The sequence below is a fragment of the Scyliorhinus torazame genome, chromosome 7 (genome assembly GCF_047496885.1).
Source record: "Scyliorhinus torazame isolate Kashiwa2021f chromosome 7, sScyTor2.1, whole genome shotgun sequence".
NCBI lineage: Eukaryota > Metazoa > Chordata > Chondrichthyes > Carcharhiniformes > Scyliorhinidae > Scyliorhinus > Scyliorhinus torazame.
Genome location: NC_092713.1, coordinates 169300095 through 169323160, shown reverse-complemented (window position 1 = coordinate 169323160; position 23066 = coordinate 169300095). Strand labels below are relative to the sequence as shown.

At 45.6% G+C, this 23066-nt stretch overlaps 1 protein-coding gene across 10 annotated transcripts in view; it reads left to right on the top strand.

The window, feature by feature from the left end:
* LOC140426702 (roquin-1-like) overlaps positions 1–23066 on the top strand; it is a 311609-nt gene that overhangs the window by 123459 nt on the left and 165084 nt on the right. Inside the window, exon 1 of one of the 10 annotated variants that reach the window (XM_072511786.1) lies at positions 12308–12327. The exons of the other annotated variants lie outside the window; for them this stretch is intronic. The gene's annotated coding sequence lies outside the window, so the exon portion shown is untranslated. Of the gene's footprint in view, positions 1–12307; positions 12328–23066 lie in introns of those variants that run through there. 10 annotated transcript variants of the gene reach the window in all.

Genomic DNA, 23066 nt, shown 5'->3' with positions numbered 1-23066 from the left:
TCTATTATTGCACTGTTTGACGGGGTGGGTTGGATGACTTCAAGGCAGTGACTTTGTTTTCAGATACAGCACATTTTTAATTTACTGTTTCATTTTCCCTTACTAGGTTTATGAGAAATATGTTTTGGACATGGCCTGTGTTTTCAGTGATTGTGTTCTGTTTTCCAGCGCTAAGTTCCATAAATTGTGTTGATTAGACTTTTGAATTCCCAACTAATCCTGACCATGCAGTCTGAAGAGACCGCACAGCCTCTTACATTTAAAAATAATTGTTCAAACCCTGAGCTTGCTAATTGGAGTACTGCGAGTTTGTGGGAACAGACAGCAACTCTTGACAGTGCTGCACTGGGAGGGTCAGTCTGGATTACGAGTTGAAGCCTGTGGAGTGAACTCACGACTTGCTTTCTCAGAGGTAATGATGCTTTTCATTGAACCACGGCTCCCTTGATGGCTCAAATGTTTTCACTCCTACCACTGAGTCAGAAGGTTGTGGGTTCAAGCCCCACACCACAGACTTAAACTCCTGAATCTAGCACAGTGGTGGGGAACCTGGGGGCCACATGATGCCCACCTGGGTTCTGAGTGTGGCCCACAAGACATTTTATTGACCGTTGCCCACGCGCAGGGTTGCCACGATCTGTTGATTTCCATTCATGTCATTTTTTTCCTGCCGGTATGACTGAAGTGGTTCGCACAGAAAGCAAGGGCAAGTGAAGTGAGGTGTGTGCTGATTTCTCACAACATTGACTGTAGGATCCGTGCACTCCCTCTGCGTCCAAAGTGTAATTTAATTTTGTTTTTACGATTTGAAGTTGATGACAGTTCCATTAATATATAAATGATTAACCATTTTCTATAATTCGTTATGAAATATTCACCGTGTATTAAATGTATTTAATCTTGCTCATGGTGTCATAGTTATTGAACAAGCCTGATTTCAATCTTGCGGCCCATTGAGATAAAGGAGGGCCACTCATGCAGCCCAAACACGAGCCTAAGTTTCCCATCACTGCTCTAGACTGACCCTCCCAGTGCAATACTAAGAGTGCTGCAATGTTTTCGGAAAAAGCATTAAGCTAAGGCCCTGCTTGCTCTTTCAGGTGGATGTAAATTATTCCAGAGCACCATTTGAAGAATTATTCCAGAGCACCATTTGAAGAACAACAGTAAATTTTCCAGGTGTCCTGGTCAATATATATATCAAACGGCATCTTGAAAAACACATGGATAGGAAGGGTGTACGGCACAAGGAAGTGCTGATGCTTTTGGCCAAGTTGATATCATGACCGGTACAAGCTAGGAGGGCCGAAGGGCTTGTTCCTGTGCTGTATTGTTCTTTATTCTTTAACACAGACAGTGACTTAGGGGGAAAACCGGGCAGCTGTGAACATAAATAAAAACAGAAAATCTGCAAATAATCAGCAATCGGATAGGATCTGTGGCAAAAGTGAGAGTGTTTCAGGTTGATGATCTATCAGAACTCGTGATGAAAGGTCCTGATCTGAAGAATGAACTCTGTTTTCCTCTTGACCGATGCTGCGAGACCTGTGTATTCCAGCAGTTGCTGTTTTTATTTTGGATTTTCAGCATCCTCAATATTGTGTTGTTGCTGAGACTGTTGATTTTCTAATTGTGACTTGTTTCGATGCCACAATTGGTGAGATTGTATTACCCCAGACATCAGAAAAAACAAGTGGTTGGAGAGCAAGTTCTGAAGGTCGGGAGTGTGTGTGAATACATCGCCTCACCGGTGGTATCTCCACGTCAAAAAAGAGTGATTGTGGGAGTTTGGTTCGAGGTGAAGGATAAACTGAGCATTTGCAACATCTTCCAAAACTGAATAGGACAATTGTAAAGACAGTGGCTGGGAGGACAATAAGTATCATACGTGTTAGCGGTAGGATGAACACAGGCAAATTGCTAGGGTAAGGTGAGGGTTAAATTAAAGTGATAGAAATGGATAGATATGAATTCTCAATGACCTCCCCAGCTGGCTGGTTTGCAGTTGCCTCTTAAGAACTGATTTTATAGAATGTACTTTGACACAACAAGCAGGAAGCATCAATTTATGGTGAAAATACCCTGCATTAAGGAAACTGGTATATTGTAAGAGTTGGAATGTGAGACAGGAAGGCCTACGAGATTAAAAGCATTGATGTGTGTCCGAAAATAAAGAAGAGAGTGGTGGTTCTTGGAGAGTGAGACTCTGATTCCTAGTGGAGCCCATGCAGATTAGAATTTTATTATCTTGTATGTATATCTGCATCTGTGGATGACTTTACCTTTAGTGGTTTAGCTTATACACAGTGGCTCAGCACTAGAATCTTCCCCAGCTGAGGAAACACAGTGGGAACAGCATGTGCTCTCCAATGACAAGTTTCCTGTGATTGAGTTAATTGACAGAGCTGGGTTATACTAACCCGACAGTCAGGTTAATTGTTAGAGTTGGTCTACGTTGACCTGGATTCAGCAGAGGACAAAGATGTAGGCTTTAGCCCACAGTTTGCACACACAAACTTGTCGCACTGTTTACATGAGCAAAGGTGTGGAGCAGAGCCCCCGGGCAGGGGTCATCATCAGCATCCTTTCATCTGTGAAAGATGATGGACACGCAATCCATTTCTTACGCAGCATCTTCATATGGTGCATCCTTGCTGTTGGCTGAAGTCCAAAGCCAAAGCTTTGCCTGGTACGGAGCCTAAGCATGGCATTAGGAGGTGCAGACTTGCCGAGGATCTATACCCCCCCACTTCCCGACCTTGGGGGCTGCTATTCAGAGGGTTAATCAGAGGAAAGACGAAAGCCAATATGTCTAGGGCCAAGCCAGTTGTTGGAAGATGCTAACTTGAGGGTAACATCAACCATCTGGTGTGACTTCATTCCAAGCTTTCAGTTGGGTTTGCTCCTTTAGCCATTAATTCGATTTTTTTCATAGAAATCCTGCAGCGCATAAGGAGACCATTCGGCACAGTGCCAACCCTTCAGAAGAGCACTCTACCTGGGCCCACTCCCCCGTCCTATCCCCAAACCTCACGCATTGATCAAGGCCAATCCACCTAACCCGCACATCTTTGGACTGTGGAAGGAAACCGGAGCACGTGGTGGAAACCCACGCAAACACTGGGAGAACGTGCAATTTCAAACAGTCAACCCATCACTGCTGTATTCACTGATCTACATTGGCACCGGGTTGAACAATATCTCCATGTAAAAATTCTCGTCTTCATTTTCAAATCTTTCCATGACCTCTCCCCTCCCTTTCTGTGTTTCCTCTTCCGAGAGTCCTTCACTGCCCAAATACTGACATCTTGCAATACCCTGATTTTAATTGTTTGACCATAGGTGCCTTCACTGCCAAAGACCTAAGTTCTGGAACTTCCTCTTGAACTTCTCCATTTTTCTACTTCTTTTCAGATGCCCCTTAAAACCTAATTATTTATCTAACTTTGACCACCTGCTTTGATGGCTCCTTGTGTGATTCTGGGTCAAATTTTGTTTGAGAATGTTCTGCTACGTTAATGGCACTATACTAACGTTGAAATAAATTTGAGTAGATCAGAGCAAACGTGTTAGATGTAGTAGGTTTAAGTCCTAATCCAGAGACTTCAACCCATAACCTGGGCAGTGCTGCAGCATCAGAAGTGCCATCTTTCGGAGGAGACTGAGGCCCCAACTGTATTCCATGGGGATGTAAAATATCCAACTGAACTCTTTTTTTCGAAGCAGGTTTGTGGAGTCCTGGCCAACATTCTCTCTACCACCACCACCACCAACAGCATCATTCCTTCAGCATCGAAAGAGGCCATTTGGCCTATCATGCCTCTGCCAGTTCTTTGAAAGAGCTTTCCAGTTTAAACCTACATCTGAGCTTTCCTCTCATAGCCCTCATTGAAGTAAATTATCTGCTCATTATCACAGTCACTGCGTTTAAATTGGCTGCTGCATTCCCTGCAACAGTGGCTACACTTCAGGTGTACTTCATCGACAGAAAAACACTTTGTTTGGGACATTGAGAATCCAGCTATAGATCTGGGTTGGAATTCTCCAGCCATTGGGATTCTCTTCCGCCAGCAGCGCACCCCCGCCCGCAGGTTTCCCGGCAGTGTGGGGTGGCTTCAATGGGAAGTCCCATTGACTAGCGATTGGGGGTAGAGAATCCCATCGCCAGCGAACGGAGCGTTGCAAATATGCACGGGGCAGGGGGAACCAGAGAATCCAGCCCCTAATGTTGGAGTAGAAAGCGTAAGAGGAAAACTGGAGTGAGTTAACAAGATATGAATCTTGAGTTTGTGAGAAAACCGGAAATGAGGGTGAGAATAGCTAGAGATGGAAGTTGGAAAAATGGAGAAGCAAGTGCAGGACAAATCAGAAAAAAGAGGCAACAGATGTGGCTGGGGTGGTTTCAGGTTTCTCATGCAATTCTGGGCTGCACATGTATTATCCATGACAATAGAAGTGCATAAAGGCAAGTAAAGAGGGCAGTCATTAGGGTAATGTGAGGGCTTCACCTCAGTGCTTCACTTCCTTCCCAAAGCAGATTGCACAGAAAAGACCTTTTCATTCTCAAACTGACAGTATTGCAAAGCTGCTATTTCCACAGGCTGACAGGTCAGTTTATCCAGCTTCTGCCAATGGTGTCACCCCCTGACATCCAGTTGCTGTACTATGATCACAGTAATGTTGTGATCACAGTAATGTCGAAGTAGCCTGCATAACTCCTCAAGCATCAATGGAGCAGTGCAACAAGTTAAATTGCCAACCGATATAGAACAAGAAACCGCGAGGAAAGTCTGGGTTCAGCTCTCCAGGGAATAATAAGATTGTGTATCTGTGGCATTGAATCAGTTTAAAAAGAATCAGGAAAGATCTCCACACACTCCAACTTCCTTGTGGAGCCGATAGTCTCTTGGGGCTGAGATTTGAAACTGCTTCCTCATTGGCTCCAGAAATATTCACAGCTCTCTCTTCTCCCACCAAATACTCCCAGGACAGGTACAGCACGGGGTTAGATACAGAGTAAAGCTCCCTCTACACTGTCCCCATCAAACACTCCCAGGACAGGAACAGCATGGGGTTAGATACAGAGTAAAGCTCCCTCTACACTCACTGTCCCCATCAAACACTCCCAAGACAGGTACAGCATGGGGTTAGATACAGAATAAAGCTCCCTCTACACTGTCCCATCAAACATTCCCAAGACCCATGTCTGTGTGGGTTTTGTGGTGATATGCATCAATATCGCAATCACAAGAAACAGTCCAGGTCGGACAACACCGATGACTTACTGCATCGCTACCACAAGCATAGAGAAAAAAAAGAGTCCAAATCAGACAACAAAGTGATTTGACCATTTGCACACCTCCTGATGACTTCTTGGTTCCTTAAGCACAGGGACACAGACGGCGTTCACAAGGGAATGACAACATCAACATCGACACTTCCATAACAGCACAAGGAAGCCACTCGACCGTGTAAATTCATGAACTTTGGACTCATAACTATTATTTAGTATTGTATAATCCTCAACATCATCATACATATTATTTGGTATTGTACAGTCATCACTGTCATCATGATTTGTACATGTCATCACTTATCTACCTATTTTGTTCAATTTTCTTTAACACTACAGAAAATAGGTAACACGAAAAAAGTGTGTGTGTGGTGATATGCATCACTGTAAATACGCAAGGGGTTAATGTAAATACACGAATACTAGGTAAACACTAGAGGGAGCACCAGAGACATCATGACATGCAGACATACAGCTAATGAACACTAGAATAGGACACGGCCAATGGGCAGTCAAGACACCCAGAGGTGACACTACCACAAGGGGGCAACCCATATAAAAGGACAGGGCACACATGCTCTTTCTCTTTCCACAGGCGACACTTAGAGAGGGGCTGGTTTAGCACACTGGACTAAATAGCTGGCTTTTAAAGCAGACCCAGGCAGGCCAGCAGCACGGTTCGATTCCTGTACCAGCCTCCCCGAACAGGCGCCGGAATGTGGCAACTAGGGGCTTTTCACAGTAACATCATTGAAGCCTACTTGTGACAATAAACGACTTTCATTTCATTTTTCAGAGAAGGGCAGATCAGAAGCATCACACCCACCACGTGGCTTAGAGCAGACTGGTTAGTTAGATTGAGTTACTCTAGCAAGATTAACAGGAGAGTCGAACTCAAGTAGGAGAATTGTTAACTGTTCAATAAATGTGTTAAACCTATCTCCAAGTCTGAACCTTCTTTTGTCAGAGCATACATCAAGAAAGCAGCTTATGCTACATGAAGAAGCATAACACAACAGGTTTCACCTCCACAACCCAAAGATGTGCAGGTTAGGTGGATTGGCTGTGCTAAATTGCCCCTTAATTGGAAAAAATATAATTGGGTACTCTAAATTTTAAAAAAGAAGAAAAAAACACACTCTCAAGACAGGTACAGCACGGGGTTAGATACAGAGTAAAGCTCCATCTACACTGTCCCCACCAAATACTCTCAGGACAGGTACAGCACGGGGTTAGACAGAGATGGGCCCCCTCTAAACTGTCTCCAACAAACATTCCCAGGATATACAGTACATAGTTAGATGCAGAATGGTGCTTCCTGTACTGAAGCAGGACCTTCTGCTGCCGGGTACAATGTGAGTTAGTTTCAGGGTGGAGTTGCTCAGTGGAATTGCAGACACACACAATTACTGTGCATTTACACCAATCCTCCTTCATTAATCTTCCAACTGTAATCAGATACCGCATTGGTTGAGATTGTTCTAACCCATTTTGCTTCACATGAGTGTTACCAGACAGAGTTTGGACAGATGTCTTAAAGACGTTGATAGGTGAAGTGGTTTAGAGAGCGGATTCCAGGACTTAGTACCTCGGTGGATAGTGGCATGCCCACAGATAATGGAGGATTTAAAATTAGGGATGTCTAAGAGGCCAGAATTGGAGGAGTACAGAAATCGTCGAGGATTATAGTTCTGGAGGCAATTATAGCAATAGGGAGGGGTGAATTTCTGGAGGGATTTGAAAACCAGGCTGAGGATTTTAAAGCTGGAATATGCAGGTCTGTGGGGTTAGTTATGAGCCAGTAAAAATATACAAATTCCATTTCCACAACTCCTTAATGGCTTTGATTGAAGGGAATAGCACATGTTCCTGTATATGCATGACACAGCTCTGCTCTTATAGTTAGGTGTGTGACTGTTATGTACACTCCTCTTTTCAATGATGCTGAAGGCTTCACTGGTTCTGGGTTCACTTTCCAGTAAAAAACCTTGATTCAGTTGGGATTTTCCACACCCATCACTATCTAGGCCGTACTATTCCCTATCCGTCAAGTGCCCATGCCATGTTGTGCCCAGTTCACCATTGTCCTACTGTTTGTTCTCCTAACCCTTTCTCGTTGTGCAGATGGGGAAAACAGGCTGCTGTGGAGCTGGAGTACTGGCATGGAGAGAAAGTTACACCCAATTATAGTGTGTTGGGCGATCAGGGTCATGTGAAGGGTACAGAGTAATGGATGAGTTGATTGTGGGATACTAAAGGGTGTGTGAATCCTTGGAAAGGGTGGCTAAGGAATGTGACAGTCCATAGAACATACCATGCAGAAGGGGGCCATTCGGCCCATCGAGTCTGCTCCGACCCACTTAAGCCCACACTTCCACCCAATCCCCGTAACCCAATAACCCCTCCTAACCTTGTTGGTCACTAAGGGCAATTTATCATGGCCAATCCACCTAACCTGCACGCCTTCGGACTGTGGGAGGAAACCCACGCAGACACGGGGAGAACGTGCAGACTCCGCACAGACAGTGACCCAGCGGGGAATCGGACTGGGGACCCCTGGCACTGTGAAGCCACAGTGCTATCCACTTGTGTTATCGTGCTGCCCTAAAGAACACCTACAGTGCAGAAGAAGGTCATTCACGATATATATGAATGATCTGGAAGAGGGAACTGAGGGCATTGTTACTAAGTTTGCAGTATACAAAGATATACAAAGGGACAGGTAGTGCTGAGGAAGCAGGGAGGTTGCAAAGGGACTTGGACAGGCCAGGTGAGTGAGCAAAGAAGTGGCAGATGGAATACAATGTGTAAAAGTGGGAGGTTCTGCATTTTAGTCGGAAGACTGGTGGCAGAGACTATTTTCTAAATGGGAAAAGGCTTTGAAATCAGAAGCACAAAGGGACTTAGGATTCATAATTCAGGTTAAGGTTAACATGCAGGTTCTGTTGGCAGTTAGAAAGGCAAATGCAATGTTAGCATTCATTTTGAGAATACAAGAGCAAGGATGTATTGCTGAGGCTGTTTAAGTCACTGCTCAGACCCCATTTGGACTATTGTTAGCAGCTTTGGGCCCCGTACCCAAGGAAGAATGTGGTTGCCTTGGAGGGGGACCAGAGGAGATTCACAAGAATGATCCCTGCAATGAACGGCTTGTCATATGAGGAGCAGTTGCGGACTCTGGGTCTGTACTCGGAGTTTAGAAGGATGAGGATCTCATTGAAACTTACAGAATACTGAGGCCTGGATAGAGTGAACGTGGAAAAAAAATTCCATTTGTCGGAGAGACTAGAACCCAAGGGCACAGCGTCCGACTGAGGGATGGTCCTTTAAAACTGAGATGAGGAGGAATTTCTTCAGCCAGAGGGTGGTGAATCTGTGGAATTCATTGCCGCAGAAGGCTATGAAGGCCACGTCACTGAGTGCCTTTAAGACAGAGACAGATAGGTCCTTAATTGAGATGGGGATCAGGGATTATGGGGAGAAGGCAGGAGAATGGGGATCAGAAACATATCAACCATGATGATGATTTTGATTTATTGGTCACATGTACCGAAGTGCAGTGAAAAGTATTTTTCTGCGGCCAAGGAACGTACACAGGATATACATAGTAGACACAAGAATAATCAACAGGGAACATTGACAAATGGTATATCGACAAAACAGTGATTGGTTACAGTGCGGAACAAGGGGCCAAACAAAGCAAATACATGAGCAAGAGCAGCATAGGGTGTCGTGAATAGTGTTCTTAAAGGGAACAGATCAGTCCGAGGGGGAGTCGTTGAGGAGTCTTGTAGCTGTGAGGAAGAAGCTGTTCCTATGTCTTGATGTGCGAGTCTTCAGACTTCGAACAGGGAACATTGACAAATGGTATATCGACAAAACAGTGATTGGTTACAGTGCGGAACAAGGGGCCAAACAAAGCAAATGCATGAGCAAGAGCAGCATAGGGTGTCGTGAATAGTGTTCTTGGAGAAGGCAATGCCTGGGTGGGAGGGTTCTCTGATAATGCTTTCTGCCTTCCTGAGGCAGCGAGAGGTGTATACAGAATCAATGTGGGGGTGGCAGGTTTGTGTAATGCGTTGGGCTGAGTTCATCACAGTCTGCAGTTTCTTGCGATCTTGGATTGAGCAGTTGCCATACCAGGCTGTGATGCAGCTGGATAGGATGCTCTCTATCGCACACCTGTAGAAGTTTGTGAGAGTCGATGCAGACATGCCAAATTTCTTTAGCTTCTGCAGGAAGTAGAGATGTTGTTGGGCTTTCTTGACTTTTGCATCAACGTGAGTGGACCAGGACAGACTGTTGGTGATGGTGACACCCAGGAAGTTAAAGCTGTCGACCATCTCCACTTCGGAACCATTGATGCAGACGGGAGTGTGTGTCGTGCTGCGCTTCCTGAAGTCAATGATCAGTTTCTTGGTCTTTCCAACATTTAGTTGTTTTCGGTACACCATGCAGCCAAGTGATTTATCTCCCTCCTGTAGTCTGATTCGTCGTTGTTTGAGATGCAGCCCACCACAGTCGTATCATCCGCAAATTTATAGATTGAGTTGGAGTTAAATCTTGCCACACAGTCATGGGTGTATAGGGAGTACAGTAGAGTACTCGAATAGCAGACTTGATGGGCCGAATGACCTAATTCTGCTCCTATATCATATGGTCTTATTTGGCCCATTGAGTATGCACCGACCCTTCAAAAGAGCACCCCACCTAGGCCCCCTCCCCCTCCCTATCCCCGTAACCCCACACATTGATCATGGCCAATCCACCTAACCTGCACATTTTTGGACTGGGGGGGTAACCGGAGCACCCGGAAGAAACCCAAGCAGACACAGGGAGAACGCACAAACTCCACCGGAAGTCACTCACAGCCGGAATCAAACCTGGGTCCCTGGCATTCTAAGGCAGCAGTTCTAACTGCTATGCCACCATGTCACACCACACAGCAATTCGCATACCATCACAACCGGTCCACGGTGGATGCCATCTCCCTGGCCCTGCACTCATCCCTGGAGCATCTCGACAACAAGGACTCCTAAGTCAGACTCCTATTTATTGACTACAGCTCTGTCTTCAACACTATAATCCCAGCCAAGCTCATGTCAGAGCTCCAAAACCTAGGACTTGGCTCCCCACTCTGCAACTGGGGCCCCGCAAGGCTGCGTACTTAGCCCCCTACTATACTCCCTGTATACACATGACTGTGTGGCAAAATATGGTTCCAACTCCATCTACAAGTTTGCTGATGACATGACCGTATTGGGTCAGATCTCGAACAACAATGAGTCAGAGTACAGGAGGGAGATAGAGAACCGGGGAGGCGGTGGCGTAGTGGTATTGTCACTGGACCAGAAACCCAGGGTAATGTTCTGGGGACCCAGGTTCAAATCCCGCCACTGCAGATGGTGAAATTTGAATTCCATAAAAATCTGGAATTAAAAGCCTAATGATGACCATGAAACCATTGTCAATTGTCGTAGAAACCCATCTGATTTACTAATGAAGGAAATCTGGCGTGGTAACTGCTCGGCCCAAGACCGTAAGAGACCACAGAGAGTCGTGAACACCGTCCAATCTATCATGCAAACCCGCCACCCATCTGTTGACTCAGTCTACACCTCCCGATGCCTTGGGAAAGCGGGCAGCATAATCAAAGACCCCACCCACCCGGGTTGTTCTCTCTTCCAACTTCTCCCATCAGGCAGTATCTCACAAGAGTTTGAGAACACGCACTAACAGGTTCAAAAACAGCTGCTTCCCCACTGTTACCAGACTCTTCAATGACCCTCTTATGGACTGAACTGATCTGTCCACACATCTTCTCTACTGAGTAGTACTACACTTGTTATGCTCACCCGATGCCTGTGCATTTGCATTGTGTATTTATGCATGTCATCTTTTTCATGCATGGAACGATCTGTTTGGTCTGTATATTGTACGCAGAACAATATTTTTCACCTCAGTACACGTGACAAATCAAATTCAATTCAGGAAAGGCTCTTCGGCCCATCGTGTCTGCACCAGTCAAAAACAACCACCGAACTATTCTGATCCCATTTTCCAGCACTTGGCCTTGTATTCCTAGGCATTCCAAATGCACATTTAAATACTTCTGAAATTTTATGATGGTCTCTGTCTCCACCATCTTTTCAGGCAGTGAGTTCCAGACTCTCCATCTTCTGGATGAAAAAGATTTTTCTCACATCTCCTCTAAACATCCAGCTACTTACCCATGGAGATGGTACTGGGGAGGTGTGCGATGTGTATGTGCCCATGGGGAGGATAGAGTGGGCGTGGGATATTCTGTGCTCATGGGGTGATGGGTACATCTGTCTGGGGAAGTACGGTGGTAGGCTGCAGTGAGGGGTATTTCTGGCCATGGGGTGGTTACATGGAGATGATGTGTATTTTGGTCCGATGCAATGGAGGGCACGGGGGTGTTGGGTACTTTTGTCTGGCGGGTGGTTCAGGGGGTGGGTTGCAGTGAGGGGTATTTGTGCCCATCAGGAAGGGGTATAAGGGGGTGGTAAAGGATGTGTATGTCTGTCGGGGGAGTGTGAGCCCGTGGGGAGGAAGGGGCTGGGCTTGAGGAAACTGATGCCTCCGTTGTTCTGCTCAGAGCAGAATTGATTTTTGTTTCTGATCAGTGAAGCTGTCTATTCATTGGTGAACTTTGCTCACGCCGAGTGAGTCAGTGTGCTTGTGACTATGTTGAAAAACACGCCTGTTAAATGTCAGAATGATTATTCACACAGTCACACCTTGTGAAGAGATGGGAGTGCTATCCCACTCCTAAAGGAGCTGAAATTGTTATTGGTGTTGAATGCTTCATTTTCAGTAGCTGTACACGCAGTTCTCCCTGGTTATACTGGTGTTAACGTCAGTGTTGGCACTGCAATGAATTACAGGTTGGTGTGTAACTGAAGGACAAGGTACCAATTAGAAATGCATTGAAGTTATAACATGGAGCCGGGCCAAAATTCAAACTTGTGGAAGTTTGCCGTCGCTGATATGTGCCTGATCTGTTTATGGAGGTGAGTTCCTGGAGGTTTTCATGCTCCTCTGGTTGTTTCTTTATTTTTTTCATCTGCTGACAAGGTTTTCTTTAACTGATCTGTGTGCGGGTGAGATGCAGATTATAAAGCTGAAGCTTTTTCTCTCTCTCTCTCTCTCTCTCTCTCTCGAGGAAAATGATTGGCAAGGGCTGACCGAAGGGAAGTTTTTGAAGTTATGAGGAGGGTTTGACTGGGTGGGAGAAAATGTTTCCAGTTGTGGGTAATTCAAAACTCGGGGCCATAAATATAACAAAAACAGAAAATACTGGATCATCTCAGCAAGTCTGACAGCATCAGTTTGAGTCTGGGTGACACTTTGACAAACGGTCATCCAGACTCTCCACGCTAGCGCCCTTCTCTCTCTGCAGATGCTGTCAGACCTGCTGAGATTGTTCAGCATTTTCTGTTTTTGTTTCAGATTCCAGCATCCGCAGTAATTTGCTTTTATTATGGTGATAAATATATGATCAGCACAAGTAAATCGATATGAGGCATTTACCCAGAGAGTGGTGAGAATGTGGAACTCGCTACTCCAGGGAGTCGTTGAGGCGATTAATGCATGTACATTGAAGAGAGAGGGAAATAATGAGATGAGGGCAAATGGAGCAGAAGGGTATGCTGTTTGAGTTGTGTCAAATGGTTGGAAGGAGACTTTTGACACATAGGATGCTTCAGCATGGATCCAATGGGCTGAATGGTCTGTTTCTTTGCTTTAAGTTCCATGTTAGCAATGTTTTGACTCCTTTCATCAACAATTAACACACAAGAGGAAGGAAAATTTATTGTGGGGCATAATCTTGATAGGTGCTCCCAGCAGATGGGGGAAGCATTGCATCAGGAAATTGAGCCTCTGATATCATTGGATGTTTTCTTCTTTTTAAAGCAGGAAGTATTCTGCACAAAAACAACTCTTTCCAAATGAAAGTAAGAACGTGCTAACCACAATATCCCAGAGAAAATATTCTGCTGCATGGGATTGGGAAGAGCTGAATAGATTCTCTGCACTGCTACTAGTGGGACTCATGTTGGGCTCACTACCCACTCTTCCGGCGCAGTATATGTGCTCCTGAGAAGTGCCTGCGTGTGTGAAAGCCACTTGTTCTGCCCAGTGGCACAGTTTTAACTGTTACATTTCCCATTTGTTTTTAATTCTTCCAATCTTCCAGCCATGGTCACAGGCAACCAAGTCACCATATGGAGATATTATTTCAGTGGGTGAGTGGTCAATCCATGGGACAGGTTCCCCAGGTTAAAGCAGTCGGCAGTGATCCATTTCAGTGCAAATCTACCTGATTTCTGTCAGTAAATAATGTTTGTGATACAGTATGTGAGAAATTTGAGACCAGTGTGGTAGGTTCTGGGGAGGGGTAGGTGACTTTGGGCAAATTACTCCTTAAAAAGTTCTCCACATTGGGGGTTTTCCTCACTTCATGCCTGGGTCTGTTGTTGATGAATTGATAAGAGCTTGATCGCTGTATGGTTACTCCACAACTCTGATATCATCAGATTATGCAATCCCCACCAGCGTAGTTGAAAATGAGCCAGTTGAACCACGGCCGTTCTCTATTCCTATGGTGTATGTTAGCACAGTTTACAACCAAATGGGTCATCACAGCCAAGCCCAAAGCCTTGCATGGTATAAAAAGATGACGGTAGTGCAGTAAATGTACAAATGGTCTTGCAAAAGGTATTTTATACATTATTGCATAGCAGACTTAATTTGGAAAATGGAAACATATGGTATTGAAGGGTCAGTCATAACTTGAGGTAAAAAAAAAGCCTAAGAAATAGGTGATGGAGCAATGGTGAATGCATGTTTTTCTGATTAGCTTAAAGATTGCAGTGGAATCGCCCAGTTTGAGGGCTGTGTGTAAGGCCAGAGGGCCCTGGGAGTGCACATTCCGAAATCTTAGAAGCTGGCAGGATAAGTTGGTAAAGCGATCAAGTACACTTCTGAGACACTTGGCTTTGTAAATAGAGCATTGATTACACAAACAAGGAAGTCAGACTAAATCTTTACAAATCACTGGTTAGGCCTCAGCTTCATTGGGAGTATTGGATACAATTCCAGGTTTTTCTAAAAATTTCATTCATTTGATGTGGGCGTCGCTGGCCACCATTTATTGCCCTATCCCTAATTCCCCTTGAGAAGGTGGCGGTGAGCTGCCTTCTTCAATCACTGCAGTCCATGTGGTGCAGGTACACCCACAGTGCTGTTAGTGCGGGAGTTCTAGGATTTTGACCCAGTGACAGTGAAGGAACGGTGATATATTTCCATGTCAGGGTGGTGAGTGACTTGGAGGGGAACCCCCAGGTGTGTATCTGCTGCACTTGTTCTTCTAGATGGTAGTGGTTATGGGTTTGGAACGTGCTGCCGAAGGAACCTTGGTGAGTTCCTGCAGTGTATCTTGTAGGTGGTACACAGGGCTGCCACTGTTCATCGCTGGCGGAGGGAGTGAAGGGGTACCAATCAAGTGGGCTGCTTTGTCCTGGATGGTGTTGAGCTTCTTGTGTTGTTGGGGCTGCACTCATTTGTGCCTTGTAGATGGTGGACAGGCCTTGGGGAGTCAGGAGGTGAGTTACTCACCACAGGATTCTCAACCTCTGACCTGCTCTTGTAGCCACAGTGGCTTGGTCAGTTCAGTTTCTGGTCAATGGTAACCTTAGAATGTTTATAGTGGGGGATTCAGTGATGGCAATGCCATTGAATGTCAAGGGCAATTGTTTGATTTTCTCTTGTTGGGGATGATCATTGCCTGGTACTTGTGTGGCACGAATGTTACTTTCTACTGCAGACAGGGAAGTATGTACCCCCCATCGAAGCTCGAAGTGCCATTATTAAAAGCCACGCAATAGTTCACCCATGAACCTTACCCCCCCCTCGCACATCCATCCCCCTCCCCACACTTAGTTCCCCCTGGCTCTACCCCGGCACTGCTTTCTCCCCGAGCGATGTACTCGTCTGGGAGGTCTGTTCATCAGGTCCACGCCTTGGGTTGGGTTTCAAGCCAGTCTACCCTCATACCGACATGAATGGACTTTCTTACTGGGGAGGGAGGGGATGCTTCAGGCGTAGATAATGACATACTAATGTATGAAAATGAAGTTTCCGGCATTCAACGTCGGGAAGCGTGCGACATCACTGCTGAGAGAAGGGCAATCGGGTCACACATTTATGTTGATGTGAAATACGATGTGGACATCTCGTGAGATGTTCCGCTCCCGTCACCGAACCCGCCCGCCGGAAACGGGAGTGTAAAATCCCGGCCACAGTATCATTGTGTTTTACTGAAGTGCCTTGGGGTGTTCAATTACTTTAACAACAGCAACTTGCGTTTTATCGTTCCTTCACAGTCCCACTGTGTTTTACAGCAGCGATTGTGAAATAAAGGATGCAAATAAAGGGCCTAGTCGTGACCGACTTGATGCCGGGACAAGGCCGTAGAATCTCGCAAGAGGCTTCTCATGAGATTCACTGTGCACACCCAGCATTTTAGTCTCAGCATTGTGTTCTCACTTGCATTGCTTTATTCTTCTGTGCTCTACCGTGTGACCCGATTAATACTGGGACACTTCCACCGAGAGTGCGCTGATGAAATGGATAATCTGGGGCACTACTGCCGTTTTAAGACATCAATTAAAGGTCTTCTGTCGATGAGAGAGCCCTCTACAGTTAGGGGTCAGTCTGCATTATATAACTGCTTCTTCCAGAGTCGGTGGAAGGTGGGGGTGTGGGGTGGAAACAAAGTAACAACAGCTTGCATTTATACAGCATGTTTAACACCATGGAACATCCCCAGGCACTTTACATCTTTTCAATCATATTTTCACACTGAGATGCCAGGACAAGTAACCAAATGCTTGTTCAAAGAGTTAGGTTTTAAAGAGCATCTTTAAGGTGTGACAAATGCATGATTTTAGATATATTGGATTATAAACATTTGGCAATTTAAGGATTAAAAGTCTGGGTTAGAGTGCGTTTGACTGCAGTAGTCATGTTTTTAAAAAGAATCTTGTTTTGCAAGACCAGAAAGCTTTTAGGAGTCAGAGGTGAAATTGGCAATCGTAAGAGCCTGAGCCAATGCACTGTTGTCGACTAGGGGGAGTCCTTGGGGAGTTAATGGGCCGGATTCTCCGTTTCTGCAGCTAAGTGCCGGCTCGAACGGAGAATCCATGGGACGTTTATGTGAAAAAAATCGTCGCGAACCCCTCACCAATTCCAGTACTGGGGAGGGGTTAGCACCAGCGCGGCCAAAACTCCCGCGCCAAAAACGGCTGGAGAATGGCCGGTTCCTGGGCCGCGCATGCGCATGGCTGACAACATGGCGCCGGCCATGCGAAGACCCAACCCGCCATCCGCGACCCCCCCAGCCCTCGCAGAAGCCCTCCCGGCCAGTGGCACGGATCCCTGCTGAGTGTGGCAGCACTGGACACAGTCTGCAGCCACCACACCGGGTTCACGATTTGTGTGAGCACATGTGTTCCGTGCCATCGGGATCTCGGCCCATCGGGGGCGGAGCATCGCGAGTGGGCCGGCCGATGAGGGACCAACTGCATTGCAACTGCGCGCAACGCGCGTCACGATGACACCATTTTGGAGGGAGCGGGCATGGCTGACCGGCATTAAACCGGCGCCGGCCCCGATTTCGCCGTCTGAGCCTATTCTCCGCCCGATCGCCAAACACGATTTTGCCGTCTGGCAACAAAGAATCTCTCCCAATGTGTTTTCATCCTGGGGTGTTAATTTGTTTTAAGCTTGGAGAGTTGATGTCATTGCTAGATGGAGCTCAGGTATTCAAACATTTTTGAGAAAGATGTTGAATTGAGTTCTGGTCTGTCTAACACTTGAGGTCCACAAGTAAGGTATTTTACTCTCACAATAGGACAGTTAAAAAAGATTAATAGTATTTAAAGCAGTGCAGACTTGTCAGAGGACAATAGGGCAGTGGAAACAAACCGGTTGAAACAGCTTTTTGAAGATATCTAGCCAGAGTCTGCAGGGTCTCTAACAGGAGCCAAATCTGTTCTGGAAAGCAAGTTATACTCTGCCATTGGGGTGTAGGACAGATTGAGAGCTGTATTTTTTTTCTTTCTCATTGTTTAATTGGGACCAGAGATAGTAATTAAGGGTACTCTATTTACTGCATTGAGTAGTTTTGTTGAAGGGGTAATTGTAAGCCATTTTCGGGTGTGATGTTAAATAGTTAACTTTGTGTAAATAAAGTTTTGTTTTAAAATAGCAAATCTCTATTTCTTTTGCAATCACACCCGGAGGGAAGTATTCTTTCTGCACACGCTTACAAAATAAATTAAAATATTGGGGTTTCGGTCTGGTATCCTAGCCACTGTTGGAATCTGGTCTGGGATCGTAATAAAGGCCAAGGGAGAGGTAAAAAGGTAGATGCTTTAGGGAAGAAAATCCAGAATTTAGGACTTGGACAGCTGAAGGCATGGTCTCCAATGGTGGATGAAAGTCCGGGAAATGCAAGAGGGACCAGGAAAAGAATATTTCATCGAATTTACAGAGCAGAAGGAGGCCATTCGGCCCACCGGGTCTGCACCTGCCCTTGGAAAGAGCACCCTACCCAAGCCCACACCTTCACCCTATTCCGGTAACCCAGTAACCCCACCCCACCTTTTGGACACTAAGGGCAATTTATCATGGCCAATCCACCTAATCTGCACATCTTTGGACTGTGGGAGGAAACCGGAGGAAACCCACGCAGACACGGGGAGAACGTGCAGACTCCGCACAGACAGTGATCCAAGCCGGTAATCGAACCTGGGACCCTGGAGCTGTGAAGCAACTGTGCTACCGTCCTGCCCATTTAACGTTTTCTGTTTTGAAAATAAAATCCATGAAGAAGACTACAGGAGAGACATACAAGGATGGCTAGAGTTAAACGGCAGGAAGACATAGGAAACAGCAAATTGGAATGACTCCTAGATGCCGTGCAGGATTATACGGGAACTGACTGGTGCAAACAGCAACACCACTGCACCAATCGAAGGTTGACAGATCTGGGTTTGACAGATGGCATGCCAAAGAGTCACGTACTCTACAAGGCATGATCACCAGTCTTGAGAATAGTGGTGCTAAGATTGGTTTACACCTCAGCTGCAAGAAGACCAAGAGAGTGATGGCAAGACGGCATCAAGATTCTCCCACCACCATTGGGCAACAAAACATAGAGGACATTAACCATTTCCCCTACCTTGGAAACAATGTGTCCAGGGAAGGCAATGTAGAGACCACTGACCCCACCTGGTCTGGGAATTTGACGAATAAACATGGCCATGAAGCTACGGCTCTACAGTCATACCAACCGCAAATTATGCCAGCGAAACATGGAAGAGAATGGCAAAGGTGTCACGTTTGGACGTTTTTCATCAGCAACGCCGATGTAGATCATGGGCATCACTTGGAGAGATGATAAATAAGTGCTACAGAAGACTGGTCCGAGATGTCTACAGGATATCATGGCAGAGAGATGACTGATGTTGGCAGGACACGTATTCCAACTGCCAGGCATATGAACCAGAGTGGCAGTGGAATGGACACCACCGGATGGGAGATGAAGATGGGGCTGTCCAAAGGACACCTGGTGAAGTCCATTTAAGGAGGACCTTCAAGAGCTGGGCGGGGGCAAGGGAGGTCGCTATGGACCGGAGCCAGTGGCAAAATCTTGCTGTCCACAGGGTAAGATCCTGGCATGGATAGAGGATTGGCTGACTGGCAGAAGGCAGAGAGTGGGGATAAAGGGGTCTTTTTCAGTATGGCAGCCGGTGACTAGTGGTGTGCCTCAGGGGTCTGTGCTGGGACCACAACCTTTCACAATATACATTAATGATCTGGAAGAAGGAACTGAAGGCACTGTTGCTAAGTTTGTAGATGATACAAAGATCTGTAGAGGGACAGTTAGTATTGAGGAAGCAGGGGGCTGCAGAAGGATTTGGACAGGCTAGGAGCGTGGGCAATGAAGTGGCAGATGAAATGCAATGTGGAAAAGTATGAGGTTATGCACTTTGGAAGGAGGAATGGAGGCATGGACTATTTTCTAAATGGGGAAATGCTCTGGCAATCAGAAGCACAAAGGGACTTGGGAATCCTTGTTCAAGATTCTCTTGAGGTTAACGTGCAGGCTCAGTCAGCAGTTAGGAAGGCAAATGCAATGTTAGCATTCATGTCGAGAGAGCTAGAATACAAGACCAGGGATGTACTTCTGAAGCTGTATAAGGCTCTGGTCAGACCGCATTTGGAGTATTGTGAGCAGTTTTGGGCCCCGGATCTAAGGAAGGATGTGTTGGCCTTGGAAAAGGTCCAGAGGAGGTTTACAAAAATGATCCTTGGAATGAAGAGCTTGTTGTATGAGGAACGGTTGAGGACTCTGGGTCTGTACTCGTTGGAGTTTAGAGGGATGAGGGGGGATTTTATTGAAACTTACAGGATACTGCGAGGCCTGGATAGAGTGGACGTGGAGAGGATGTTTTCACTTGTAGGAAAAACTAGAACCAGAGGACACCATCTCAGACTAAAGGGACGATCCTTTAAAACGGAGATGAGGAGGAATTTCTTCAGCTAGAGGTTGCTGAATCTGTGGAACTTGCCGCAGAAAGCTGGGGAGGCCAAATCACTGAGTGTCTTTAAGACAGAGATCAATAGGTTCTTGATTAATAAGGGGATCAGGAGTTATGGGGAGAAGGCAGGAGAATGGGGATGAGAAAATATCAGCCATGATTGAATGGCGCAGCAGACTCAATGGGCCGAGTGGCCTAATTCTGCTCCTATGTCTTTATGGTCTTATGGAACCAGAAGGCCAGCCGAGGTCATAAAGAGTTGGAATGCCAGGTTAAAAGTTTTAAAATCAAGGTGGTGTTGGCCAGGAGCCAGTGTTGGTGAACACGCATAGAAGCGGTGTGTGAATGAGACTTTGAGAATTGGGATATGAACAGCCTCCATCATGCAGACACTGGTAGCAGTGACATGATGTAAATACTATGTGAAACCCTTTTTGAACTACATGCCCCTGTGGTGTAACTCTTATTGAGGAGTGGTGTCAGACTGATCCTTGCACCAGGTCTAAGAAACAGACCAGCCGTTTTGATATGTGGATACACCAGTTCTTTACCCTCATTGTTTATAACTAAAGCTATTTGCATTTCGCCTATCTAGGTGTCGGTGCTCTACGCATGTTTCAGATTTCTTGCAGCTCAGTTAATAAAGAATTTTGCAGATTAATTTCTTTGGCAATTGGTTGAGTATTTTGTCAGTGAGACTTGAGTTGGTAGCACCCTCACTTTTAGAGTCAGAAGTTCTGGTTGTTATGTCTTCTGGTTCCCATTAGTTAGAAAAAGCATACTTCAGGCTCAATGTAGGAGCTTCATTAAATGTATTCCCCTCTCCATGTGGCTGGGAGACTGATATATTGTTATTCGGCACATGGCTGCAGCGCAGCAGTGAATGTGGACCCTCTGGATATGTATTCCCATAACAATTAGTTCTTCGCTCTTTCTGAATAATGCAGCAATGTAGCATCTCTGTTCCTTAAAAATAATGCCTCTACATCAATATAACTGTTCCAATCATTAACCTGATTTTTCTAAATTTACATTTCCTGGCTGCATTTATAAATCTTGGGGGCGCTTCTCTGAGGCTGTTAGCACTAGCTGGGATTCCCGCTGGCCCGTTGAATCAGGTGTGAGGCCCTGCCACACCCGTCCCCCCACCCAAAGCTCAAAAGACCCACGAGCACGAATCACCACTGGTCACTGAAAGTAGGAACCAGGTGCCAGAGGGGGAGCAAGGGTACCCTCTCCACACTTGCCTCCAGGGTGCCAAGTAGGGTCCTCCAGGGGAGGTGGGAGTCGGGGCTTGAGCTGGGTTAGAGTGGCTCAGATTGGGGATCTTTCCCGGGATGGGGATCACTCGTCTTCCATCTGTAGCCTTGTAAAACTTTACTCTCTTCCAGCATTTCAATTTCAATAATCTGTCAGATGAAGGTAAAAGTAATTACTTTGATGTATTGGAAGCCTTTTCAATTCTTTTTTCACATTCAATTTCATTCCCCTTTAGCTTTTTCAATCCTCTGGGCTTTCTGAGAAGCCTAAAAGCTTTGAACTGCATTGTTTATAATTACTTTCACTAGCCTAAAAGGTTTGAACTGCATTGTTTATATTTATTTTCACTGTCCATTACCTTTTACAATCATCTTGATTGACAGGTCCAGGCTATTTCAAAGAAGGGATTAGCTTTGCTTGTTTTTATCGCTCTTCAGTATTCATTAACTCTGAAGTGCTTCCTCTTTTGATCAGGTGTTGTTTATAACCACAGTATTTTCATAGAGCTTCTTCTTTGTTCTGAAATGCCTCCTAGAATGACCAGGTATTCTGTCTGAGTGCTGCTCCCTGGCACTAGGGCCTCAAGGGGTGGCCTTTGGTGAGCCCATAGCAGGTGTCGCTTAATTTGAGGAGGTGCCTTGTCAGCAATTGGAGGGGTGGGGTCTTGGGTGTTAATCTGAGATTGGGGCACCCCGATCTCTGAGGATCCAGCCTTGTTGGCTTCTTCAGGTTCCACAGTGCAAATCACTCCTGGGTGTATGGATTGCTCTCTGGGTTGCACTGATCCACTGGGCGGGAATCGTACTTGGTTTCCCGCTGGAGACCACACTTGAATTGTTTTGGGAGAATTGCATTCCTTGTTATGAAAATTTCAACAGGCTCACCTGATTCCTGCCTAAGTCCTCGATAGATTTGGTTTTGGCTGGAGATGTGTGCTGAATTTTTCAAAACATTTGTCTGGTTTATGTTGTCGTCTCCACTCAGCTATTAAACTAATTTAACCCGTTTAAGTACTTGTGACAATAATAAAGATGATTATTATTATATTCCTGCCCACAGAAGAATGTAGTTGACCCGTTTCTCTTCACTAGTGCTTTTTAGAAAGCTACTGAATGTCAGTGTGTACTTTTTAAATTTATTTCTCAAATGTATCTACAGCATCATTACCCTCCCAATTGATCATGGGCTGGAGCTGTGTGTTTACTGCTGCAATGGCCATTTAATTTTCACACTATTCATTCAGTTTTTTTGCCCTTCCCCTGACATTAATTTAGGTTGATTTTTAATCTAATTTGTCATTAAAACTGTTTAAAATGTTTGGATTTTTGCTCACAGACACCCTGCTTCCACCGTGTTATGTCTTCTGGTTCCTATAAGTTCGACTCAAAATGCTGGAGGCACGTAATCTAGACTGAGAGTTTTGGGTGTGGTACTAAGAGGGTGCTGCACCTGTCTGAGATGCCTTCTTTCAAGTGAAACATTAAACCATTTGCCCTCTCAGATGTACAGGGTCCCACAGTTCTATTACAAGGAACAATATGTGGGTTCTGATGTTGCCCTGGCCAATATTTTGTCCCTCCACCAAAATCACTGAAACGGGTTTTTTTGATTATTGCAAGGCTGCAGTTTGTGGGCTATGAGACCTGGGTGTGTGGAAATTTTGCTACTTTTGTTTTGAAAAATATTTTATTGAGGCATTTATATATTTACACACAACTTATCACAAAACAAGCCAACAGGACTGCAAATAACCAAATCAACTAATAGCTAACACCCCACCATCCTGCCCCCAATCCCCAGCACCCCGACCTCCCCATTTTATCCCACCCCTCACTGCTGACATATTAACTGTTCTCAAAGAAGTGGATGAAAGGCTGCCA